Raw genomic sequence first — 22399 nt, forward strand, 5'->3', positions numbered from 1 at the left:
AGCACTCGGGAGGCAGAGGCAGGCTGATCTCTGTGAGTTCAAGGCCAGCCTGGCCTACATAGTGAGTTCCAGGCCAGCTGGGGCTACAAGGAGACCCTGTCTCAAAAAGAACCCCCCCCAAAAAAAGATATGAAATTCTCAGAGACAAAAAGATGACCAGAGTTACCAGTCAAGCTGAATCTTCAAATTTACCCACTGGCTCACCAAAAGGTGGCACTCTTCAGAGGTGGATGGCATCATTTTATTTTTCTGCTAGGCTCAGAGGTTTGTGACCTGTTCAAGCTTTTCTCTCATAAAACAAAGAAAAAACCATTTTCCTGATTCTAATAATCCAGGTTGGGCGTGGTGGCACTCACCTTTAATCCCCACACTCATAAGGCAGAGGCAGGTGGATCCCTGGAGACTGAGGCCAGCCTTGTCTACACAGTGAGTTCTAGGCCAACTGTGGCTACAGGGAGACCCTATCTCAAAAAGAAAAACAACAACAAAAAAACCCATCATTGATAGTTGAGGACTGAAGACATAGCTTAGTGGTTAAGAGCACTGACTGCTCTTGCAAAAGCCCCTAGTTTGGTTCCCAGAGCCCTCACAGCAGCTAACAACCATCTGTAACTACAGTTCAGGGGATCCAAAGTCCTCTTCTGGCTTCTGCGGGCATTGCACACAGGATGTACACATACATCCATGTAGTCAGAATACTCCTATACATAATAAATAAATAATAAAACATTCAAAGTCATTGACATTAATTCAAAATGAAAAATTAAAAGTATGAGTAATCCCTACACTTATAATAGCCGATGTTAACATGGTCAGCATGTTTTTACATATGTTCATCTTCCAACTTGGTGGATGTCAGGTTTGCATACCTTACATATATGCAAACAGGTCTCTATATCCTCAGGTACCATATCTGTGGGTTCAACCAACCACAGGTCCAGAATATTCTAAAAGAAAATTTTCTTTGTACTAACCATATACAGACCTATTTTCCTTATCATTATTCTAAACATGCATTATGATAACAATTTACATGTCTTTATAGTACTGGGTTTAAAGTAATATAGAATTTGTTTTATGAGACTGATGCACTACCTACTTCACTAAGGAGGCACCTAAGGAGGACACTTGTTTTAAAGTATACAGAAGGATGTATGCAAAGTCTATGCAAACATTATCCAATTTAATATAAGGGACTGAATCATTGACATATTTTGGCATCCGTAAGGGGTTCTAGAATCAGTTGCCCCAAATATCAGTAATTTTATCAATTATGTGTCAGTAACTCTTTTTACAAAAGTTAGAATCATTGTATGTATGTATAAATGCAGCTACATGCCATTTTTCCTTAAGGTTTGAGTTTCAGACAATAAAAGGCACCCTTTTTCACGTACAACTCTATGCATTTTGACAAACTCATGTTATTGGAGAACCATCACTAAAACCAAGACACAGAACCACTCTGACTCTGTCACCCTCAATTCCTTTGCTCCTTCTCAGAGTGAGCTCTGACCCTCAGCCCCTAGACACCTCTGATTTCTGTCTCTGCACCATTGCTTTTTCCCAGAGTCACATAAGTGGAGTCACACTGTTGTAGCTTTGGTTTTCACTTGACATTATGTGCATATGTCCCCATGTCATTACATATTCTTCAGAAGTATTACTTTTTAATGATTGCCTGCCTTTCTGCATGCTGCCCACCCTCCAGTTCCCCACAGCAGTTTCTCTTGGAGAATAGAAATGAGAGGCAGGAGGTCACGCTGGAAAGAACAAGGGCAGGTTTGATCTGATTACTGCTTGTCACCTTTGATAGGAGGCTTCGGCTCTTCTGCCTTCAGCCAAGCTGGGTGAGCAACACAGAGGCCTAGTGTACAATAACAACCTCAGTGTGACACTGGCTGTCCCAGCTTCCTGTTCTCAGAGTCCTTGCTAACACAGGTCACCCTCTGGACTCGGTGGGATTCAGAGTTCTGTCAGGGAGCTGGGGAAAGATTGTTCCCCCTCCCCTCAGGGTCTCTGTGAGAATGACAGGAGATGACTGCCAGAAAGCTGACCACAGGACCAGGCACACTGGGCTGTTTTTCCTCCTTCCCATCTGCCAGACTCTCAGTGTCTAGATCTTCAGATTGTAAGTGCTCTCACCACAAAGGAGAAAAATCATTAACCATAGGAAAGGATGGATATGCTTTTTAGCTTCGTGGCAGTGACAATTTCACAATTCATGCTGGTGTCAAAATATCATGCTGTACATTCTAAACACATAGAATATTGATGTGTCAACTATACCTCAAGAAAGCTGAAAAACAGAGGCTAGTTGAGTTACGTCCTCAAGAGGATTGAAAGAGAGTGGAGTAAAGGGAGAGAAAATTTCAGAAAGAACACCTTCAGGTGTCATGATAGGTTGAGCTTCTAGAACTTTCCCCTGTGGATATAGAAGGCACCTTCTCAGTATAGAATAGGAACAGGGAGTTGGGGTAACACAGCTGTACCTTTTAAAATTTTCTAAGGTCTCCTACATTCTTTTAAGGTGCTGAAGGGTTAGAAATCTCTTCCCCACAGCCACCCAACATTTTCTTCTCCCCTCTCCCTGGTCCTTCTTTGAATTCCTGTAGCAAAGCAGAGTCAGTTTCCTAGCATGTTGCTATGGAAAGAATGGCAACATCATTAGGGAGTTCATGAAAAAAAGGAAGGAAAGGGAAAAAAGAAAAGAAAAAAATAGGGCAGGCAGGATTTTTTTAAAGTGTTACTGAAGTGGAAGAAAAACAAAAAACTATTCCACAGGTAAATATACTATGTCCAAAGTCATTGTGTCTTAGGGTTTTTCTCTGTCTTACAGAAAACTCTTTACGGAGCCTTTTGGTACCTGTGCAGTTCCATGCAGTTCTAAGAAACTGCATTTTTCTAGGTTGATGGCTGAAAAATTGCATGTTGTCAAATGGATCAGGCAGCAGCCATTTTGAGAGAAAAGATCCCTGCTTCTTTCTTTTCTTTTATTTTCTTTTCCCCAGACAGGGCTTCATATAGCCCAGGTTGCCCCCAAACTCACTATATAGCTGTGAATGGCCTTGAACTTTTGAATCTCCTGCCTCCACCTCCTGAGTGATGGGTTTGCAGGCATGTGCCACCACCACTCCTAGGGTATCAAACCCAGTCCCTCTAGCATTCTATCAACTGAGCTATATCCCAGCTTTTTGAGCATCTTTGAATAACCAGATTCATCTTTGTTTCTTTAAAGGCCATCCTCCCTGTTTCCTGTGTCAATGGAAACTTTGACCCCATGGGGTGCTTCAGAAAGTGTAGCTTAGAGCCTGAGTTTAAATCCTAGTTCTGCCATGGCCAGCTCTGGACATTCCTGCACATTAGCTGATGTTTCTGAGCTTCAGATTTTGTATCTATGAAACACCTACTTCAAAGACTGTAAAGTTCAGGGATGAAATGTACCCTGTGTAGCACAGCGACCTGCACAGCAATATTGTGAGGGTCACTCACTCTCTGTCTGTCATTCCACAGACGAAGCCAACTGGGTGGCCCCAACAGATGTGAACTCAGCCTCGGCTATTGCTTAGCATCTGTTATGGGTATTTGAACATTTAGTCCCCAGTATTTGGAGCACTGTTCTGAGAGGATGTGAAAGGTCCCACCTTTGGGGTGGGAGACATGGCTGGTAGAGGCAGATTACTAGGGCAGGTCTAGGACCCTGTTTCAAACCCCATCTCTGCTTTCTGGTTGAGAAAGTAGCACTGCAAGCTTCTACAAACAGAGCCATCCCAGCCACTGTGTCTTCCACAGCACAATGAACTGGACCCTCTAAGCTGTGAGCCCAAATAAGGCCTTCTTCCATCAAGGTGTTTCTAAGCATTTTGTCATGGCAACAGGAATAGTGACTAATGCAGCATCCTTTAGGCCTTGTCAGTGTCCAAGTCTAGATGTAGAGCAGCTCCCCTTTCTCCTGGTTGGAATCCTGGCTCAGCCTCTACTACTCACATTGACTACTCACATTAACTACTACTGCATAATGAATACACCAAAACTTAGACGTTGCAGGGCTAGAAAAATGACTCAGCAGTTAAGAGTGGGCTAGAAAGTTGGCTCATCAATTAAGAACACTGGCTGCTCTTGCAGAGGAAGTTCCCAGCACCCACATGGCAAATAACAACCATCCATAATTTCAGTTCTAGGGCATCTGATACCCTCTTCTGGCCTCTGCAGGCATTGTGCACATGTGGTGCACCTGCATACATACAGGCAGAACACTCATATACATGAAATAAAAATAAATTAAAAGTTTAAAAAAAGAATGTTTCTGCTCTTGGGAGATGACTAGAGTTCAATTCCGAGCACCTATGTTGAACAGCTTACAACCCCTTGTAACTCTAGCTCCAAGGAATCTAACTCTCTCTCTCTCTCTCTCTCTCTCTCTCTCTCTCTCTCTCTCTCTTGGATTCTGAGGGCACCTGCATGCACACACAGACACACAGACACATAATTTAAATATAATAATAACCTTTGCAAGTATAAATGTGTTGTTGCATCTTGTGATTCTTCTGTGAGAAGGTCCAAAAGCAGTTGTTAAGGCTCACTGTATACCAGAAGGCCTATGGCCTCCACTAAGGTGGGTTGAGAACATCCGGGCGCTGGCAGAGTACTTGTTCCACACAGGGAGCCTGGACTTCTTCAGAGTGTGGTGGACACTGGGTGGGCAGGCTTCTGACTCCCTGAGGAGGCATTAGCAGGACAGATGGCTTCCCTAGGACTGCCAAAGTACCACAAACTGGGTAGCTTGGGAGAAATACATTGCCTCCCAGTTCTAAAGGTAAGAAGTCCAAGAATGACGTGTCTTCAGGGCCCCAGTCCCTTTGTCAGCTCTGGAGGAAGATCATCCAGACTTGACTCCCAGCCTCTGGTGGCCTCAGCCTGCCTTGGTTTACAAATGGTCATCTTCCTATCTCCTCACTGTCTCCTATCTGCCCTCTGTGTGTGTCTTTCTCTGCATCCACACTCCCTTTCTTGTAAGGACACCAGCAATATTAAATTAGAGCTCACCCTAATAACCTCATTTACCATTTTAAAAACCTTATCATTTTCAAATATGCCCAAATTCTGAAGAACTTGGGGTTAGGATTTCAATGTCTTTATTATTGATTGATATTGTTCTTTGACAGTTTCGTACATGTATATAGTATTTTGGTTCCTCTCTCCTCCACATTCTCCTTCCCTCTCATTCCTGTCAACATCCCAATACCTACCAGTCCCTTTCCCAAATTTGTGACTTTTGGTTTTGTTTTGTGACCCATTCAGTTTAACTATGGCTGTCAACATTCTTTTTTATTTGTTTGAGTGATTGTTTTTTGTTTTGATGTTGTTCTTTTATGACAGGGTCTCCCTGTAGCTCCAGCTGGCCTGGAACTTGCTATATAGACCAGGCTGGACTCGGTCTCACAGAATCTCCTCTATATTTTAATAGCAGGATGTTGTGGACTCCCTTTCAAAGGAGAGGGAGAGGCCTGTTAATTCTCACGCATCATCATCAGCAAAATAACCACAGTAGTAACTGTGCAACCATCACTCAGACACCTGCCAGTACCTGGCTACTTAGTAACAAGACTACAAAACACGGTGTTCCTTTACCCTCTATCTGGCTGTCCATTGACTGATCAACTGGTTCACTCACTCATCTCTTCGTTCAAGAAAAGGTGTATGAATACGGATAAGAGCCTGATCTAGCTCAGCACTGTTCTGTTGCTAGGATGTGCTGTGGGGCTTTTATTTTACAGTACCGTTGTTCTCACCCTGGACTGGGGTCATGACCTCTAAGACAGAAGCAAGACGGCAGGAGGTCAGAATTGGGCGCTAGTCCATCTTTGCTTACCACCTTTTATGGGTTGAATCTTGTCCCTTCAAAAACAAATGTTGCCAGGTATGGAGGTGCCCACCTTTAATCTCAGCACTCAGGAGGCAGAGGCAGGTGATTATGTAATGTACTCTGCTGTCAGCCATAACAAGTACTCCTGAGAAAAGGAGACCCCATCAAAAGTCTCCTAGTTGGCCATGTAAAAGCAGTCTGTGTATCTGCTGGCTTCTTAGCACTGGCAATTTGAGCACTTATTCTAAGATAATTTTGGAGCAAGTTAAACTGAGTTGGAATTTGGTACAAAGTTGTGGGATGAAGTACTTGTGTTTTATTCCCCGTGAAATCAAAAAATTGACAAATGGGGTTCTTGCTGGGCCTATTTTCTGTAAATTATATTAGACGTCAAGGAGCTACTCCCTAGGTAGAAGGTATAGTGATGGTGTGTGACTGATGTTCAGTAATGGTTGTCTGGGCACCTGCTAAGCAAGCCCATGTCCCCAGACTTGGGGATGGAAAGATGAGTACCTGCCGGGCGTGGTGGCGCACACCTTTAGTCCCAGCACTTGGGTGGCAGAGGCAGGGGGAATCTCTGAGTTGGAGGCCAGCCTGGTCTACATAGTGAGTTCCAAGCCAGCTGGGGCTATAGGAAGACCCCGTCTCAAAAAGTAAAAAAAAAAAAAAGTAAAAAAGATGAGTTTCTAACATGGTCTCCTGTCCCATTGGGAAAGAAACACCTGTACAGGTGATTCTAACAGGTCTCTGAAAACTCAAGTGGAATGCTTCCAGATTTGGGGAGGGAATAAAGAGTCTGACAGGGGGAGGCCAGGAAGAGTGTCATCAGAGAAGGACCCAAGCTAGCTTCAAAGGCAGGGTAGACTGGCCTTTGATAGGAAAATTCTAGCAGAAATCCCGGAGGTAGGAGGGGGCATAGCAGGCTCAGAAATAGGTTTGGAGGTTCTAGCAGGAAAGTGCAGCTACCCTTGACTGAAGATCAAGTCTTCCTTTATCAGGGAAGGTCGTGCCCTTGGACCTGGCATGCAGCTTCCAGAGGGATACATGTAAGCATGGCAAGGGAGGAAGGGAACACCGCCCCACACACATCAGCCAGATCAGCCCAGTCAACCCTGGTGATCAATGGGGTGACAGACATCACAGCCAGATTGCCCTCACATTCTAAACGATGCATAAATTTGTGCCCCCAACACACATACACTCACACACACCCTACCCTACCTATGCCCCTTACTATCCTATGGCTCCTGTTATCCTCAGAACAATGCTTGGCAAAGCCCCTGCCTCTCCCAGCTTTCCTTTACCCCCTTTCCTCAGGTTGCCACTACATGTCTTACGTTATCAGCACTTCTGTAATGTTCTTTTTCCTTCACTGCCTTAAACTCCAAGAGGCTAGTTAGCTCTAAGCCTGGCTCTCTCTTCCCCATCTCTTTCCCTCCTCCCCAGGAGGCAAGCTGGCACTATGTGTCTGTTCCAATATCTGTTAAGGGAACTTCACACCAATGGGTGGTTACAAGTCAGACAGCCTTGCCTTTGAGGAATATTGGCTTATCAGGGGAAACTAGTCTGCTTTGTTCTCTGCCCTGATCCATGTCTAGATTAGAGGCCTGGATGGCAAGCCATCAAAAATATTTGGCAATGAGGAGGAGGATGCAAAGAGCCTGCAAGAGCAGAAGGTTCAGGGAGAAGACAGTGTAACATCTTAGGAGATCAAGAGGCCAGAAGATGAATTGGGATGAAACTCATGGGAGAATAAGGAGCTACCAGTAGTCATTACTGAAAAGAGAGACAGGAAAACAGAGACCGGGGAAGAGGTGCCTGGCAGCAGACCCACGACAGCTGGACTGGGGAAAGTACGTGCTGCAGTTTAGACACACAGTTCCTTGAGCTGGAATTTCACCCCCCTTGTGGGTTATTGGGAGACTGGAAATTTAATCAGACTGTGGTGTTTAGAGTGGACATTGGAAAGTGATTTGATCAGGAAAGGCCATTAGGCTAGGACCCTCATGATTGGATCCTGTTGGGTTTATAAGAAGAGGGAGAGAGACCAGAAAAGCCGCACAAATGGATCTCTGGCCCTCATGTGATACTGAGTCACCTCCAGACTCATTCAGCAAGGTCATCACTAGAGCTGAGGGTAGTGGCTCACACCTATAATCCCAGTACTTGGGAGGTGGAAGTAGGAGGATCAGGAGTTCAAGACCACCCTTGACTACATAGTGAGTTTGCTGTCTTAAAACACTAGAGAGAGGTGGGGGTGAAGGAGAGAAAGAGTGACCAAATGTGGCCCCTTGACCTTGGATCAGTAGTCTATATCAAATATTTTGTCCTAGTGAAAAAACAGACTAATACACCATTAAAAAGCAATGTCATGCCAGGCGTGGTGGCACATGCCTGTAGTCCCAGCACTTGGGAGGCAGAGGCAGGCAAATATCTGTGAGTTCAAGGCCAGCCTAGTCTACATAGTGAGTTCCAGGACAGCTGGGGATACAGGGGGACCCTGCTTCAAAAAGAGAAAAAAAAAAAAGCAATGTCATTCTACCCAGTAATTTGGCAAAATGTGAGGGGGACTTGACCTTGTGTGGAACCATCTGTAAGGTTATTAACAAATGACAGAGCACAGGAGAGTCATTCCGAATAACTGTACCATCATCCTGAGTGACTGAGATTTGGGGTCCCCACAGAATAATTTTGGCTTGAAGATAGGATATTCTCTTATCTACTAAGTTTTTATTTTCTTAATAAGCTAACATATGATAATGCTTCCCCTGTGCCATGTTATGTTACGCACTTTGTCTCCATCAACGTTACTTGATTCTGTGATCTTGTGAGCATTCATTTCTAGTGTTAGCCTCATGAAGCAGATGAGGAAACTCCCTCCGCCAGTGCCCTTGGCCGTTCTTCCTGCCAGGATCTGGCTTCAGTCTCTGCTCTAGTTGGGCTCCAGTGGGCTCAGCACTGTATCTCCTCATAGGCACCAGCTTTCCAGTTTGCTGCTTGGTAACAAACCAGAAATTACCAGCAGAGCACTAGTGTGAAGAGGCTATGAGATGGACCACTGAAGAAAACTGCTTCAGTCTCCCTCTGGGGCCTTGTGGGGAAAACAGAGGTTCTGGGCTTCATGCAAATGGATACAAACATAAAATTGCTCTGTAACCTATAATGCAGTAGAAATGGGGGCGGGGCTCTTCTGGTCAGCATCATTACTGTTGTCATTGGTGCTAAGGAGTGAGGAAGGCTGCTGGCCCAAAGGAACAAGGAGACAGTGACTTTCCGAAAAAGAGTGGCAGCTTTCAAAACTGCTCAGAGATGCAGAAAGGAAATTACGAAGAGCAGGCAGCCTAAGTTTCTTTTCCAGGTTTAAATGAAAAGGACCCCTTTCTAGAAGGTTTCCACACTAGCAAGGCTGGAGACGAATTTTGGTGAAGGTGACCCTAAAAAGGCTCTCTCCTTCTTGCCTTCTGCAGCATACAAGCTTGTTGCGGAGAGCCCCTGTAAAAGATGGGGCTTAGGACACAGGAGCGCTGAAATGGGGAGGGGTGTGTGTGCCCTCACTCCCAGGCTTCGGTGCACCACCAGGCTTCGTCCATCCACTAAGACATCCCATCAGCAAAGTTCACTAGTGCCATCATCCTCCCAATGCAAGGCTGGGCCTGGTGTCATCAAAGGCAACCCCCTGCCTCCTTGACAGCTGCTCCAGGTTGGGTAGGGCCCACCTCAACCTTCCTATTGACTGCCAGAGGCCATCTACCCAAAGCCTCCTAACCTGTGTAGCTTTGTGTGGGGGGCTGTGACACCTCAGGAGCTTTTGTCTCTTCATTTATAAAATGAGTGGAACTGGACAAGGCCAGTTTTTGCACCTGTGGCCTGTAGTTCTAGTTTTTGCCATGTCACACTGATGCTGCTTGATGGGTTGGGATGCGGCCATGCACAGAGCTCCATGCCTGCACCCTTCAGGAGCCATGGGCAATGATGCACTGCTGGATGTGTGGGAAGAACTCATTTGGGCCTCGAGCTTCATGTTTCTCTCAATTAACATTGGACCTTAAGTAGAACCTGTTAGAGTTTCATGACCTGCCACATGACATTTGTCTTAGTCCATTTTCTGTTACTATAAATGAATACCTTAGACTGGGTTATTAATTTATGCCTTGTATTTCTGGAGACTGGGAAGTCCAAGAGCATGGAACCAGTATCTGATGAGGACCATCTTGCTGTATCATAGCATAGTGGAGGGCATCACAGGGTAAGACAGCAGGCATGCCAACTCAGACCTTTTCTGTTGTTGTGATTGTTCCTCCTCTTCTTCCTCTTCTTCTTCTTCCCTTCCTTCTCCTCCTCCTCTTCCTCTTCTTCTTCTAAAGTCACCTCCCTTCCTCTTCTAAAGTCATTAATACCACCATGGGAACCCCACCCTTATGATATCATCTAACATTAATTATTTTCTAAAGGCCCTACCTCCAAATATCATTGACATCCCACTTTAGGAATTAATATTTCTAACACATGAACTTGAGGAGACCTCTTCAAATCATAGCAATGTCTGTTCTTATATGGCCTTTAAAACCAGAATTAACTGAGCTGGAGAGATGACTCAGCAGTTAAAAGCACTGCTTGCTCTCACAGAGGACCCAGGTTCAGTTCCTAGCACCCTCATGATGGCTAACAACTCCAGTTCCGGGGGATCCAATGCCCCGTTCTGGCCTCTGTGGGCATTGCATGATATGGGTGCACTTACATACATGCAGGCAGAACACTCATACACATAAAATAAAAATAAATTTTTAAATAGGAGTTAACCAGGCTGAGGAGATAGCTTAGTCAGTAAAGTACTTGTCATGAAAACCTAAGGATCTGAGTTAAATCCCCAGAACCCATTTTTTTAAAAAACAAGCATGGTGAGGCATGCTTGTAATCCTAGTTTTGAGGCAGTGGAGATAGGTGGATCTGTGGGCCTTACTGACTGGTCAGCCTAGCCTACAGATGAGCTCTGGGTCAAGTGAGAGACCCTATCTCATAAAAATAAGGTGAAGTGGCTCCTGAGGAATGAATAAAATGTTAAAACAGAAGTTGAAAGAAGAAGGAAGGGAGGGACAAAGGAAAGTAGGATGGAGGACAGGAGGAGGCAGGGGACACCTGTGCATCCAGCATCTCATTTGTTCCTCTCAGAACTGGGAAATGAGAAGGGAAATATTTCTCAGGTCAGCTTAGAAACAAGTCTTGCTCTCACAGGCTCCAGGAACTATCCCCCACCTCCCAGGGCAGGCATCTAACATGAGGGTACTGCCAGGGGTGTCCAAATATACACCTAGTCAGCCATTACTTGTAGTAATGGAGCCTCCAGGCTCAGGTTCCCCACCAGCTGCCTTAGGCATCTCCTGGGGAACCTCAAAAAGATGGAAGTTCAGTCCCAAACCCAAGATTCTGACGTCATCAGTCTGGGGACCAAGTTATATAATAAATGTGATTTCCAAAATCAAAAAACTTTCTGGAAAATTAATGAATGAGAGAAGAGAGGATGTAAATTAGGGCCCAAAAGAGATGAGAAAGAAGGCCCAGAGGAGCAATCATGGTGGCTCTGCAGGCAGCAGTCATGGGAAAAGAGATAGAAATGAGTCATGAGGCTGACTTGGAGACAGGGGGAACAGGACAAGCTGAGGTATGTCTCTGTGAAGACTGTCTTCCTAAATTAGGGAGCAGAGGCAACCACTGTCCCAACTGGGAGAGTTGCAAAGGTTGAAAACTGCAATCGACATTGGCCCTGTGGTCTGGAGGAGTTAGGAATTCCAGTTCTCTGCTCAATCCCATGAAGAAGTAGCTCTGTGGCCATGGCGTGGGAGCCTGCTTCTGCTCTGCCTCAGGGCTGAAGGAAGAGCTTCCTTAGGCAGCTAGAGCTCCCAGAACATCACGGGCATCCCATTAAGCTTAGCATCCCCCTGGTTCATTTCTGTGGACACAGAAAGATATCCCCACAAATTTAATGGCTCAAAACACTTCTGGGAGTTAGAAGTTAAAGGTCAGATTCCTTAGACTCAGGTCAAGGTGGGGCTTCTGAAGACTCCAGCAGGAATTCTCTTTGCCTCGTCAGCTACTTGTGTCCACCTGTGCTCCTTGACTTGTGACACCTTCCCCAAACCATGGGAGCACAGTTAGTTCCGACTGCCACCTGTCCTCCCTCTCCTGTCCTCTCCCTTCTCCTCTCCTCATTCTTCTCCATCATTTTCCCTCTGTCCTCCTCAAAAGGACACTTGTGGCCACCCTTAAGGTCCACCTGGCTTGTCCACCTCAAGAGTCATAGTCATGTTATCAAAGTCCCTTCCACCATGCAAGGTAAAAGTCCTAGCTTCCAGAGCTTGGAACCTGGACATCTTTGGGGGCCATTTTTCAGCCTCCAACCTACCCACCCCCATCCTTGGCAAAGAAATCTGAAAACAGCCCAGCCCATGGATGTGTTTTAAGCCTGCATGTTTTTTTTGTGTGGGAGTGTCACTATTCAATGAATGTCTTTGTGTAAAACAGTCTGTCCAAGAATAAGAGTAAACCCTCAGCCTTGATCCTGAGTTTTTGAGATGAAGAGAGAGATGAAAGGGTTCAGGAGAAAGCCATGGGTCTGGGAATGCAGAGGATCAGCTGGAGGGGGCCAGGGTGGGAGGGAGAGAATGATCTGATAGAATCTAACAGCTGCTGAAAAGCCCTGTCTCACCCTGACACATGCCTGGGGAGTAGAGAAAGCTCACCGCTCTCCAGCTCCAGGAAGATGGAGTGTGTGCAGATCCCCCGCAAGGAGGGAAATGAAAAGGTTACACGGGAATTGTCGATATAACAAATCCCCATAGCCTCACAGCCTCTCTAAATGTTTTGATAGCAGAATTTGATGGGTGGTAAATCAGAGCAGGCCTATCTTAAACATTTGATAGCACCTTATTTATTTATGTATGTGACACATAAAACCAGAATTGATTTCCTCTTCTGTCTCAGTGAGGGGTTTTTTTTTCCTGCTTTAGAAACATATCACTCTTCTCCCAGCCCTGGCTTTCCATGTTTGTGGAGGTGGGGGTGCTGCATACCCGATGGTGGCTGCTGGGACTCTTCCTACACAGAATGCTTTGCCTTTAGAAAGATGACAGCCTCAGGAATTAACTGTTTCAAAATATGTCTTCATCTTTAATTGTGTTGCTTTTTTTATATACAAGATTATTGCTCAGAGGAGAAGGGAGAGTAAAGGTGTTTAGTGTGGAACACAGGCAGACATGCAACAAGATGATTCCCTTTGAATGTAGAATCAGAAGTTACCTTGGCCTCCCTCGGGGACTCAGGTTGACCTTGCCTTTGTCAGACCTTTCAGCAGACATAACTGAGCAGCTTTCATTTCATCAGCATCGCTACCATTTTTTAAGCATTTCCAGAACCTAGTGTTATGACTATGAGGGGTGTACTTATAAGCTATCCTATGAAGTGGGCAGTAGCCCCGGATTTATAAATGAAGAACTCACATCTAGGAGAGGTAATGTAAAATGTTACTAACATTTGATAACTGGTGTTGGATGGAGCTGCAATTTAAACCAAGGTCCCTTTTGATTTCAAAGACTCTGGACTTTATCCACTCTATTTAACTGGCTTCTCAAGGATGAGTTCAGCTCAGAACACCCTGATCCACCACGACAGCAAGGACAGACAACTACCTAACAGATTCCATCACTCCAACCCAATCACCTCCAGTGTCACCCACCTAGAGGCAGATAGGCCACTAAACAATAGTGAAGAATGGGATTTGGAGTCCTCTTGCCACATTTGTATTCTGTTCCTTCCCAATCTCATGTTGGCCTTGACTCGTGGACAGTGTAGGTGATGTCTAAGAGCCTCCCCACCCATGCTCGTAGACCTTGTTCTGACTTTTCTCCATCAGCTTCTTCCTTCCAAGACAGAGCATAGCATTTGGGTACAACATCTATAACCTGTAAAGACAATGCTTCATTGGGACCACTTAAAAAGATATTTTGCAGCCTAGTGTGGTGGCACATGCCTTTAATCCCAGTACTTGGGAGGCAGAGGCAGACGGATCTCTGTGTGTTCGAGGCCAGCCTGGTCTGGTCTACATAATGAGTTCCAGGCTAGCTAAGGCTAGAGGGAGATCCTGTCTCAAGAAGACTATATATATATATATCCATGTACAAGAACTATTCCTTGGGATTAAGATTTCTCCTAATAGGGCTGCTCTCCACCTTATTTTTTGAGACAGGGTCACATAATGAATCTGGAGCTTGCCAGTTGGCTAGAGAACCTAAGGGATCTTTCTGTCACTGCCTCCCCAGCATTGGGATTACAGGTCTTCCCAAACAAGGTTGGATTTTTATGTGGGTTCTGGGGATCCAAACTCAGGTCCTCATGCTTGCAGAGCAAGTACTTGACCAACTAAGCTGTCTCCCCACTCCTGGGATACTGCTTTAAGAAGAGCTTTAGGAGCATAGCTCAACCAAACCACCTTGGCTGCTGTGGGCCCTGTCGTTCCCCTTGGGTGTCCAGTGTTCTGCTCCTGTCATCTCAGGGAGCTTGCACTGAAGAAAGTCATAGGAACACCACATCGTCACTGTTGGCTTCTCCCCAACCAGTTCTGAATGGGAAGTCAAGTGACATCGTATTACCATGGCCTCCAGACCTGGCTGTGTAGCAGTCACACAACATGACCACTGCTTTGGAATGCAGGTTCCTGAGCCATGTGCCTGGATGTTCAAGGTTAACAAATCTGGACTGGAGCAAAGCACTCCAAGTACTGTGTGATGATGTGATAGCTGTAGTGCAAACCGACCCTCAAAATTCAAATTGAGCCTTAAGATAGACTGGAGGGAAGTCAGAAACTTGGGGATGAACTCAGGGTCACCAATGGCCTTTTGAAAGCAGTTCCCATTGAACAGCTAAGAAAAATGGGGATAAGCACAGAGATGGGCAAACAAGTGGGGATCCAGAACTTGGAGTCAAATCTAGGATCACTACTTTCTAGCACAGAATTCTATACCACCGCACACCAGCATTGTGTCCCCCAACTTACCTGTCAGAAATCCTTGGGGCAGTTGGTAATGTTGTGATTTTAAAACACAAAGGAGCAATTCCTGCTCCCTCAAGAAAGATCTACCCTTGATGAACTGCAGCCCAATCCACTAACAGCTCCGTCAGAAAACACCCACAAGAAGCTAAAAGCATCCTTCAGCACTTTGATGTCTTGACAAGATGCTTCCTGTGAAAGCTCCCAGACAGCCCTGTTATTTCCTCTGACAGCCCCAGTACAAAGCCCTGAAATGAGAGGTAGCTCCCGTGAAACTCCAAGGTGTGATTTCCTTGAGCTCTCCCTGGCCTCTGAGCATCCACACCCCAGGCCCCCTGCACCCTCTGCCTGATTCTCCCACACTGGAAGCGCAGAGATGAGTCTCCAAAGGGGCTCCTCACTTCAGTCAGGTGCCTCCCTTCAGAAGTCAGGAACCCAGACACGCCCATGCTGATGTCCAGGCTAGAGAAGAGTCTCCAGGCTGGTCTGGTGCTTTGACCCTCTTTTCCATCCCCTAGTAACCCCAGGCCACATATAGAGAAAGGTCAGGAAGTACCACCACCTTGACTTTGGACACGGATGGGGAGAAGAAAGAGCCAGATGGCACTGGGAATGTGCTGACTTAGGAACCTTAGGGAGCCATGCTCCTCAGTAAGACCCACCTGTGCAGCAGCCATCCATACCTGCAAGCCAATAGGAATGCAGAATTACAGGCTCTGCTCTGGGCTTGCTGACCATAATCTGCCCTTTGGAAGATCCCCATGCAGTTTGTACCTAAAGTTTGTATCCAGTTCCACTGCTTCAAGCTGTGTGACATTGACCAAGCTCCTTAACCTCTCTGAGCCTCAGTGACCACATAAAGCTTTTGAGAAATCAAACTCAACCCTGGGTATATAATAAGCTCTAGTGAATGTCCGCTGTCCTTGGTCATGGAAGAATTTGGTGGTGCCTGCATGGAAAGGCCAAACTGAATGGAAGAAAATGCTTGGTGAAAACCAGAGAGCTCCCCAGCATCTATTTAAAGGAAAAGCACAGAGGTAGGGAAAGCTGTCTCCCAGCAGCCTGAATTTCAACTGTTGTGGTTTGGTTAGGATGTCTGGTCACCTGCTGGGTCTCAGTGTTCTTACCTTCATGAATGTGCCTCTCTTTCTGCCATCCCTGCCCCCACACTTGTCCCTGAGACCCATCTGCCCCTGCAGCCCTGCCTGAGAGGCTCTGACCCCCATGGACTGCAGAACCGCCCAGCTCCTTGGTGTGGTGTTGGAGATTTGGCCCTGTCTGGCCCCCAGCCCTGCTTCCCGCCTTCACACTGGTCCTTGTGTCTCGGGTACTTAATTACTTTCTCACTTGCTCTTGTCTGCTCAGCCTGGGAAGGTGACAGTCCTCTGATTAGAAGGGCTGTCCCTTTCCTGCACCTGGGAGACACTCTTCCTCCTTTGAAACCTGCTCACCAGGGGAGGCCTTGTGGTGCTGTGCCAGGAGCAGAGGACCTGATAACCTCTGTTCAAACCCCAGCTCTGCCAGAAGTGGCTGTGTGATATTAGTCAAGGTTCTCACCCTCTCTGGTCTTGGTTTTTTCATCAAAAGTTTGAAATTAGTCACTTTGCAGAGTTATTATAAAGATTCATCAAGAAGGTATGGAGACTTTCCATCAGCGGTAGATTAACACTTTTAGCATCCCTAAAAAGGGAACGCTCAGCTCCCATTATGAAGCCTTCGACTAACCTCTGCCACCCTGCCTCACAAAATGAAATAGGGACAAAGCCCTGTGATTCCAAAAGTCTTTCTTCACTTGTTAATGTCGTCCCAGTGCTCCATTGTCACCTTCTCATGGAGAAAATCCCCTTCTGCTGCTTCATGTCAGTGTTGTCCCCATCCTTCACCCTCCCTGCTCCTTGCTCCCCTCTCCATGGTGATCCCTGCAGTCTGCCCACTGAGAGATCCTCAGTACCTAGAACCATGCCAGCCACTAATAGGTGCCTGGTCATCCTGTCACCAGCATTCACAGATAATTCCTGTGCCCATCAAAAGGTTTCTGGCTAACAATGCCTGACCCCAATACTATGGGATGAACTGTGCTCCACCCCCAGACTCATATTTTGAGGTTCTAATACTACTAATGCTACTAAGAATGTGGCTGCATTTAAAAAGACTTTCTTGAAAAGCATGATTACTGCTAAGGGAGGTAACTAGGGTGGGCTCCAATCCACCCACCATGTTGGTATCATAAGAAATTCTGTAAACAATCCTAAGGAAACTACCTGGGACTCTCTCTCTCTCTCTCTCTCTCTCTCTCTCTCTCTCACACACACACACACACACAGAGAGAGAGAAATGAAGTGTCATCAGGGCGCTATGGGTATGTCTATATGGATATGTGTTCAGGTCCAGCCTGCAAGAAAGTGACCCAGGCAAGGCCTGAGACCTGCAACATACCTACCACCATTGCCAAACGGACTCTGAGTCTTACACGTATTTTATCCATTCATTCATTTCTATTTTTGTCATCTTTAACCAGTGCACCTCAGTCTCTGCTCAGAATACTTTACCTTTCATGCCAGTGAGTACCAGGCTGTGTGGTACAGCTCTTGACCTTTCCCATGATGCACACTTTCAGATAGACCCCAAGTGCTCGGTTCTGCAGACCCCCAGCCCTCCTAGGCTGGGATAATGCTTCCAAAGGCGGTGTTTCTCACAGCCCTGCCAATGGGACCCAAGAGATGAATTCTTGGAGGCACCGTGTGTTAGGAGCCCTCTCCAGTTTCATTCTTTCCATCTTAATCTACTCTGGCTTACATGCTAGCTTGCTGAGTAAGTTCTGGAAGGTAATACTTGTTTTGAACCATGGTTTTTGAAACACAAAGAGGCTACATAGCTATTTCACCACAATTTGCCTTATCACTCAGGCTCACTTGTCAACAGACTCAAATCATTCTGGAAGTTTCCATAGGTTAGGCTCTTTCTCCCTACTCCTGACTGATGGCTCTGTTTTACATGAAGGAAGTCTTTCCTTCCCTTTGTTTGAAAAACTGTAATTCAAGTGCTCCAAGCCCCTTGCCAGTGAGTAAGAACTGAGCCGCATTCTGCTGTGTCAACAACCTCATGGAGAACTTGGGAACAGTGTTCTTCCACTCATATAGCCCCCAAGCACTCCATACTACATGCACACAAACATATGTACATGCATGCAGACATGATGTCAAACATTATCCTTAGAGTTTTTACCACAGCTTGCTACTCTACATAAGCTGCAGTCCCTACAAGGAAGCCATCCTACAGATAATTTACCATATTTTGGAAAGTCTATTGAGCTTTCTGTGGACCAGGCACCATCCTAGGCTCTAGGGGAACTGCAGTGAAAGGTTACTACCCTTATGTTACCAGAAGTGTTAGAGTCAAAGCCTGGCCCTGACAGCCCCAACCATTATGATTGCCCACCTCTCCTCAACAGGCCAATTAAAGTGAAAACCAGAGAAAGGAAATTTATTCAGTGGGACCACACTGGGAAGAGAAATGACTAAAGAGAGCCAGTGCCAACATCCCCATCCCTGCTCAAGTCCATCTTTAGAGCACTATCCTGAGGTTCAGGTTTAAATAATGGGCAAGAGGTATGCATAGTTAGTAATCCATCCTGATCAAAGTGTGGTCCTGCCCATCACTGACACATCTGGCTCCTGACTCAAGGTCTGTCCTACAAGTTGTCAGTGCTAAATGAGATCTCTTTTTGAAAGACAAATTCCCCCTCTAACTGACACCAGGGCCTCAGTCTTTTCCTCCCCTAGCATGAGACCCTAGGGAAATTCCAATTCCTGGGATTCCATTGTCTGAAGATCAGTCTTCTAGCCAAAGGGAGGTGTTACAGGCATGGATTATAGTCAGAGTCACTATTATGTCCTAGAAAAAAAAGGGAGCAGGGATACATAGATAGTAGTAGAAACAATGAGAGCTTACCAAGATGAAGAACACTCCAGAGCATGAAAGCAGGCTAGAGAGCTGGGGACGGTTAGAAGTTCAAGGCAATGCTCACCCCAAGAGTGGTGAGTCTTCATGGGTCATTTACCTAGCACCTGCCTTCTCCCACATTTTATACCGTGTGCTTTTCTTGCACAAGCTCTACTCCTTATATGAAGCCTAAGGAGCAGTTTCTAGTCTTTCTGACAGCTGGCTTCTTTCATGTTAATCTTGATCCCTCTCTCTCCTGCCACAGCAGGGCACAGGTGTATCTCTATAAAGACTATCTTCACAGTTGATAACGGCATTGCCCACTAGGCATTCCCACACAGTAATGAAAATGTTCCCTGTAATGAATTTGGTAACCACCAACCACATGTGGCTCCCAAGCTCCAGAAATGTGGCTAGTGTGACCAGGCACTGAATTTTTCATTTTATCTCACTTTAATTAAGTCCAAAGAGCCATATGTGTCTGGTGGTTACCATATGGCACATCAGGTTCTCGGGGGAGGGGGGCAAACAGTAAGCAAGTAGATAGCTATGCTCTTAACCACAAAATAGATCAAGACAGTGTTGGTTATTGAAAAGTGCTTTGAAGAGGTACTAGAGAGATGGTTCAGTGGTTAAGAGCACTGTCTGCACTTGCAGAGGACCTACATGGCGGCTAACGATTCCCAGTACACATTATTGTAGTGGCTTATAACCATCTGTAACTCCAGGTCCAGAGAATCTGACACCCTCTTCTGACTTTCGTGGGCATTTCATGACATGGGTGTACTTACATATATGCAGGCAATATAGTCTTAAACATAAAACAAATTAAAAATAATAAATAAAATATTTTTAAAAAAAAGAAAAGTGCTTTGAAGAAAGCAGAGTGAGGAAACAGAGAGCAGTGGAGAGAAGGTTCTCTTACAAAGTGGTGATAGTCAGGAACAGCCTCTCTAGGGGTAGAATGTTCTGACAGAGATGCTGTGACGGAAGTGACAATCCAGACAGAACAGCTGGCATACATGGGCAAGGCAGAGAGAGCACAGGTCAGAGCATGCCCAAGCTTGCAGGCTGTTACAAGGGAGTATAGTTCGCTGAGATGGGAAAACAGAGAAGACTGCACAAACGGCCAGGAACCAACTCTCATCTCAGCACATTCCACTGTCACTCCAGAGAAAAGCATCAGGAAAACTCAAGGCTGTGGTTGGAATCCAGAGATAATGGTGGCTTAGACAAAGGCGCAGAGCTGGAAGGTGTGACTAGAGCAGACAGGACTGCTGATGAACTGGCTGTGTGGGGAAAGCCAAAATGCGTTGAGCCCAAGTGGACAATGGTGGAGCCACTGATGGAGACGAATGCACATATTTGAATGTGAGGCACATATGTGAAAGGGAAAATGAGTTTTCATTCAAGGGAGTGAAACTCGAAGGCAGACTGAGCCTGAAAGAAGCAGTGTCAGCATGTAGCCAGAAGCCCCCGCTCCAGCAGCCCCAACAAGCTAGGCTTGGCCACCCATCTCACTATGCCAATGAAAAAAAATGAGTGGCACCAAAGGCAGAGAGGAGATTGAATCGATGTATTCAAAAGAAGAAAAATAAAAGGAGTTCCGTGACCCCAAGTTCATCTTCAGGAAATCAATCTAACCTTTAGGACTAAATAAAGGAAGAATTGGAGCAAAAAGCATATATAACAGAAGAAGAATTGGGACCGGAGGTATATATAATTATGTAGCTCCTGGTCAAAGTGTGGGCCTGCCCTCACTGCTTGAAAGCTGACAGGATAATAAATTCATCTCTGTTTGTTGTTTGTTTGAGACAGGGTCTCTCTGTAGCCTGTAGCCCCAGCTGGTCTGGAACTCACTGTGTAGACCAGGTTGATGTCAATCTACAGAGATCCACCTGCTTCTGCCTCCTGAGTGCTGAGTTTGAAGGCACCACCACACCCATCCTATAGATTCATCTTTTAATCACTGTTACTGTCAAAGGGGACCAACTAGTTCATACAAGATAATCTGCCCACTGGTAGCCTCGCCAACATAAATAATTGTTCTCACCCTGTGGTGGTCTGTCCTGTAGAATTTCCTGGAATGCAAGGTGACTGCAGGTTTAGGACAATGACTCTTTGTGTCTTCAGCCTTCAAGGAGGCTGAGACAGGTCAGGTAGACAAACACCATGAACATCACCAAGTGATGATCATGCTTGGGCAGAGAGTCAAGTGAGAGTCTGACCCAAAGTAAAAGAGACAGACCTAGAATGAAGGCAGAGGTGCCAGGCTTTCATCCTGCATTAGTTGCATTGTGAGCCAGAGTGAGAAGTCAATGCCTTTTAGCAAGAGCAGCTTCTGAGTGTCTGTAATGAACATGGTCAACAAGAGGACGTGGTCACCCTCTGCTCTGCTTTTCCTGCATCTTCACCCTTGCAATCACCCCTGAGGGACCTGCATCCACACAGATAATGGAGTATTCCAGCCTGAAAATACCAGTGTTCTAGTTTTAAGGTGACCAGGTTCTTGGGGTCTCCAGAGAGGAGGACTAGGTTCTTGGGGTCTCCAGGGAGGGGGACCAGGTTCTTGGGGTCTCCAGGGAGTAGTGCTTCTTTCCTAAGTCCTCTTCAGGTTTGACACTTGAGCTTCAGGATTGAACAGAGTTAACTCCTGAAAATAAGTTCTTCACTTCTGTCCTTGAGCCTCTTCTATAAGTGGGACTCAAGCAAAGGCCAGTGGGAGGGGTGGGAGCCTATCTGTCATCTCCTTCCCTCACTTCCAGTGTCCTTGTCTCCAAACACTCCCTTCTAAATGTTAACTCACAATGAAACTGGCCACAAATTAAAAGGCATTGAGATGCCAATGTGGCCAGCCCAACAGTGCCCCAGTCTGAGTTCTGTTAACATGCCCCATGTTCTAACAAGCAAATTGTACATGTACTCCCAAATTAATATTTGTTTAATGCAATTCCAATCAAAATTCTAATGGGATTTTATTTTGCAGTTGATTTTGATTTATTAAAATGATCAAAATAACCAGGAAGGGTTCTGCAAAAGAAGAGTCACAGGGAGGAATTCACTCACTCTACCAGATATTAACATGAACTCCGAATATTTAAAACGAGATTAGTAGCAGGGCTCAGTAAGCCTCAGTAGCTAGACTAGATATACAGATTAGGTAACTGGGAACATACTCTAGGAGATATAAAATGTAGTGTATGGTAAAGGTGGCTTCTTAGAAATTAGTGCGAAAGAGGAGCTTAACACATGCTGCTGAGATAATGGGGAACTCACAAGGAAAAATTGTTGTACTTAACTCAAGAGTGTTATACTTAATTCAAGATAAATTCAATACTGGACAAATTAAATTTTAATCAAAAACCATTAAGGTGATGGGACATGGCAGTACAACGTTTGTAATCCCAGCACTTAGGAAGCTGAGGCAAGAGGATTGCTGTGAGTTTGAGGCAGGCCTGGGCTCTATAGGAAGTACCAGGCCAACCAGAGTTAACCAGCAAGACCCTATTCCCAGAATATAAAGACAAGTTGAAATCCTGGGGGGGGGGGGGGTG

The 22399-nt window shown here is 45.7% G+C and overlaps 1 protein-coding gene across 4 annotated transcripts in view; it reads left to right on the forward strand.

Moving 5' to 3' along the window:
* The window catches only part of Zhx2 (zinc fingers and homeoboxes 2), a 174263-nt gene that overhangs the window by 125153 nt on the left and 26711 nt on the right, over positions 1–22399 (forward strand). The window lies entirely within an intron of this gene.

This window comes from Nannospalax galili, unplaced genomic scaffold (genome assembly GCF_000622305.1).
Source record: "Nannospalax galili isolate Female #2095 unplaced genomic scaffold, S.galili_v1.0 scaffold17, whole genome shotgun sequence".
Classification (NCBI taxonomy): domain Eukaryota; kingdom Metazoa; phylum Chordata; class Mammalia; order Rodentia; family Spalacidae; genus Nannospalax; species Nannospalax galili.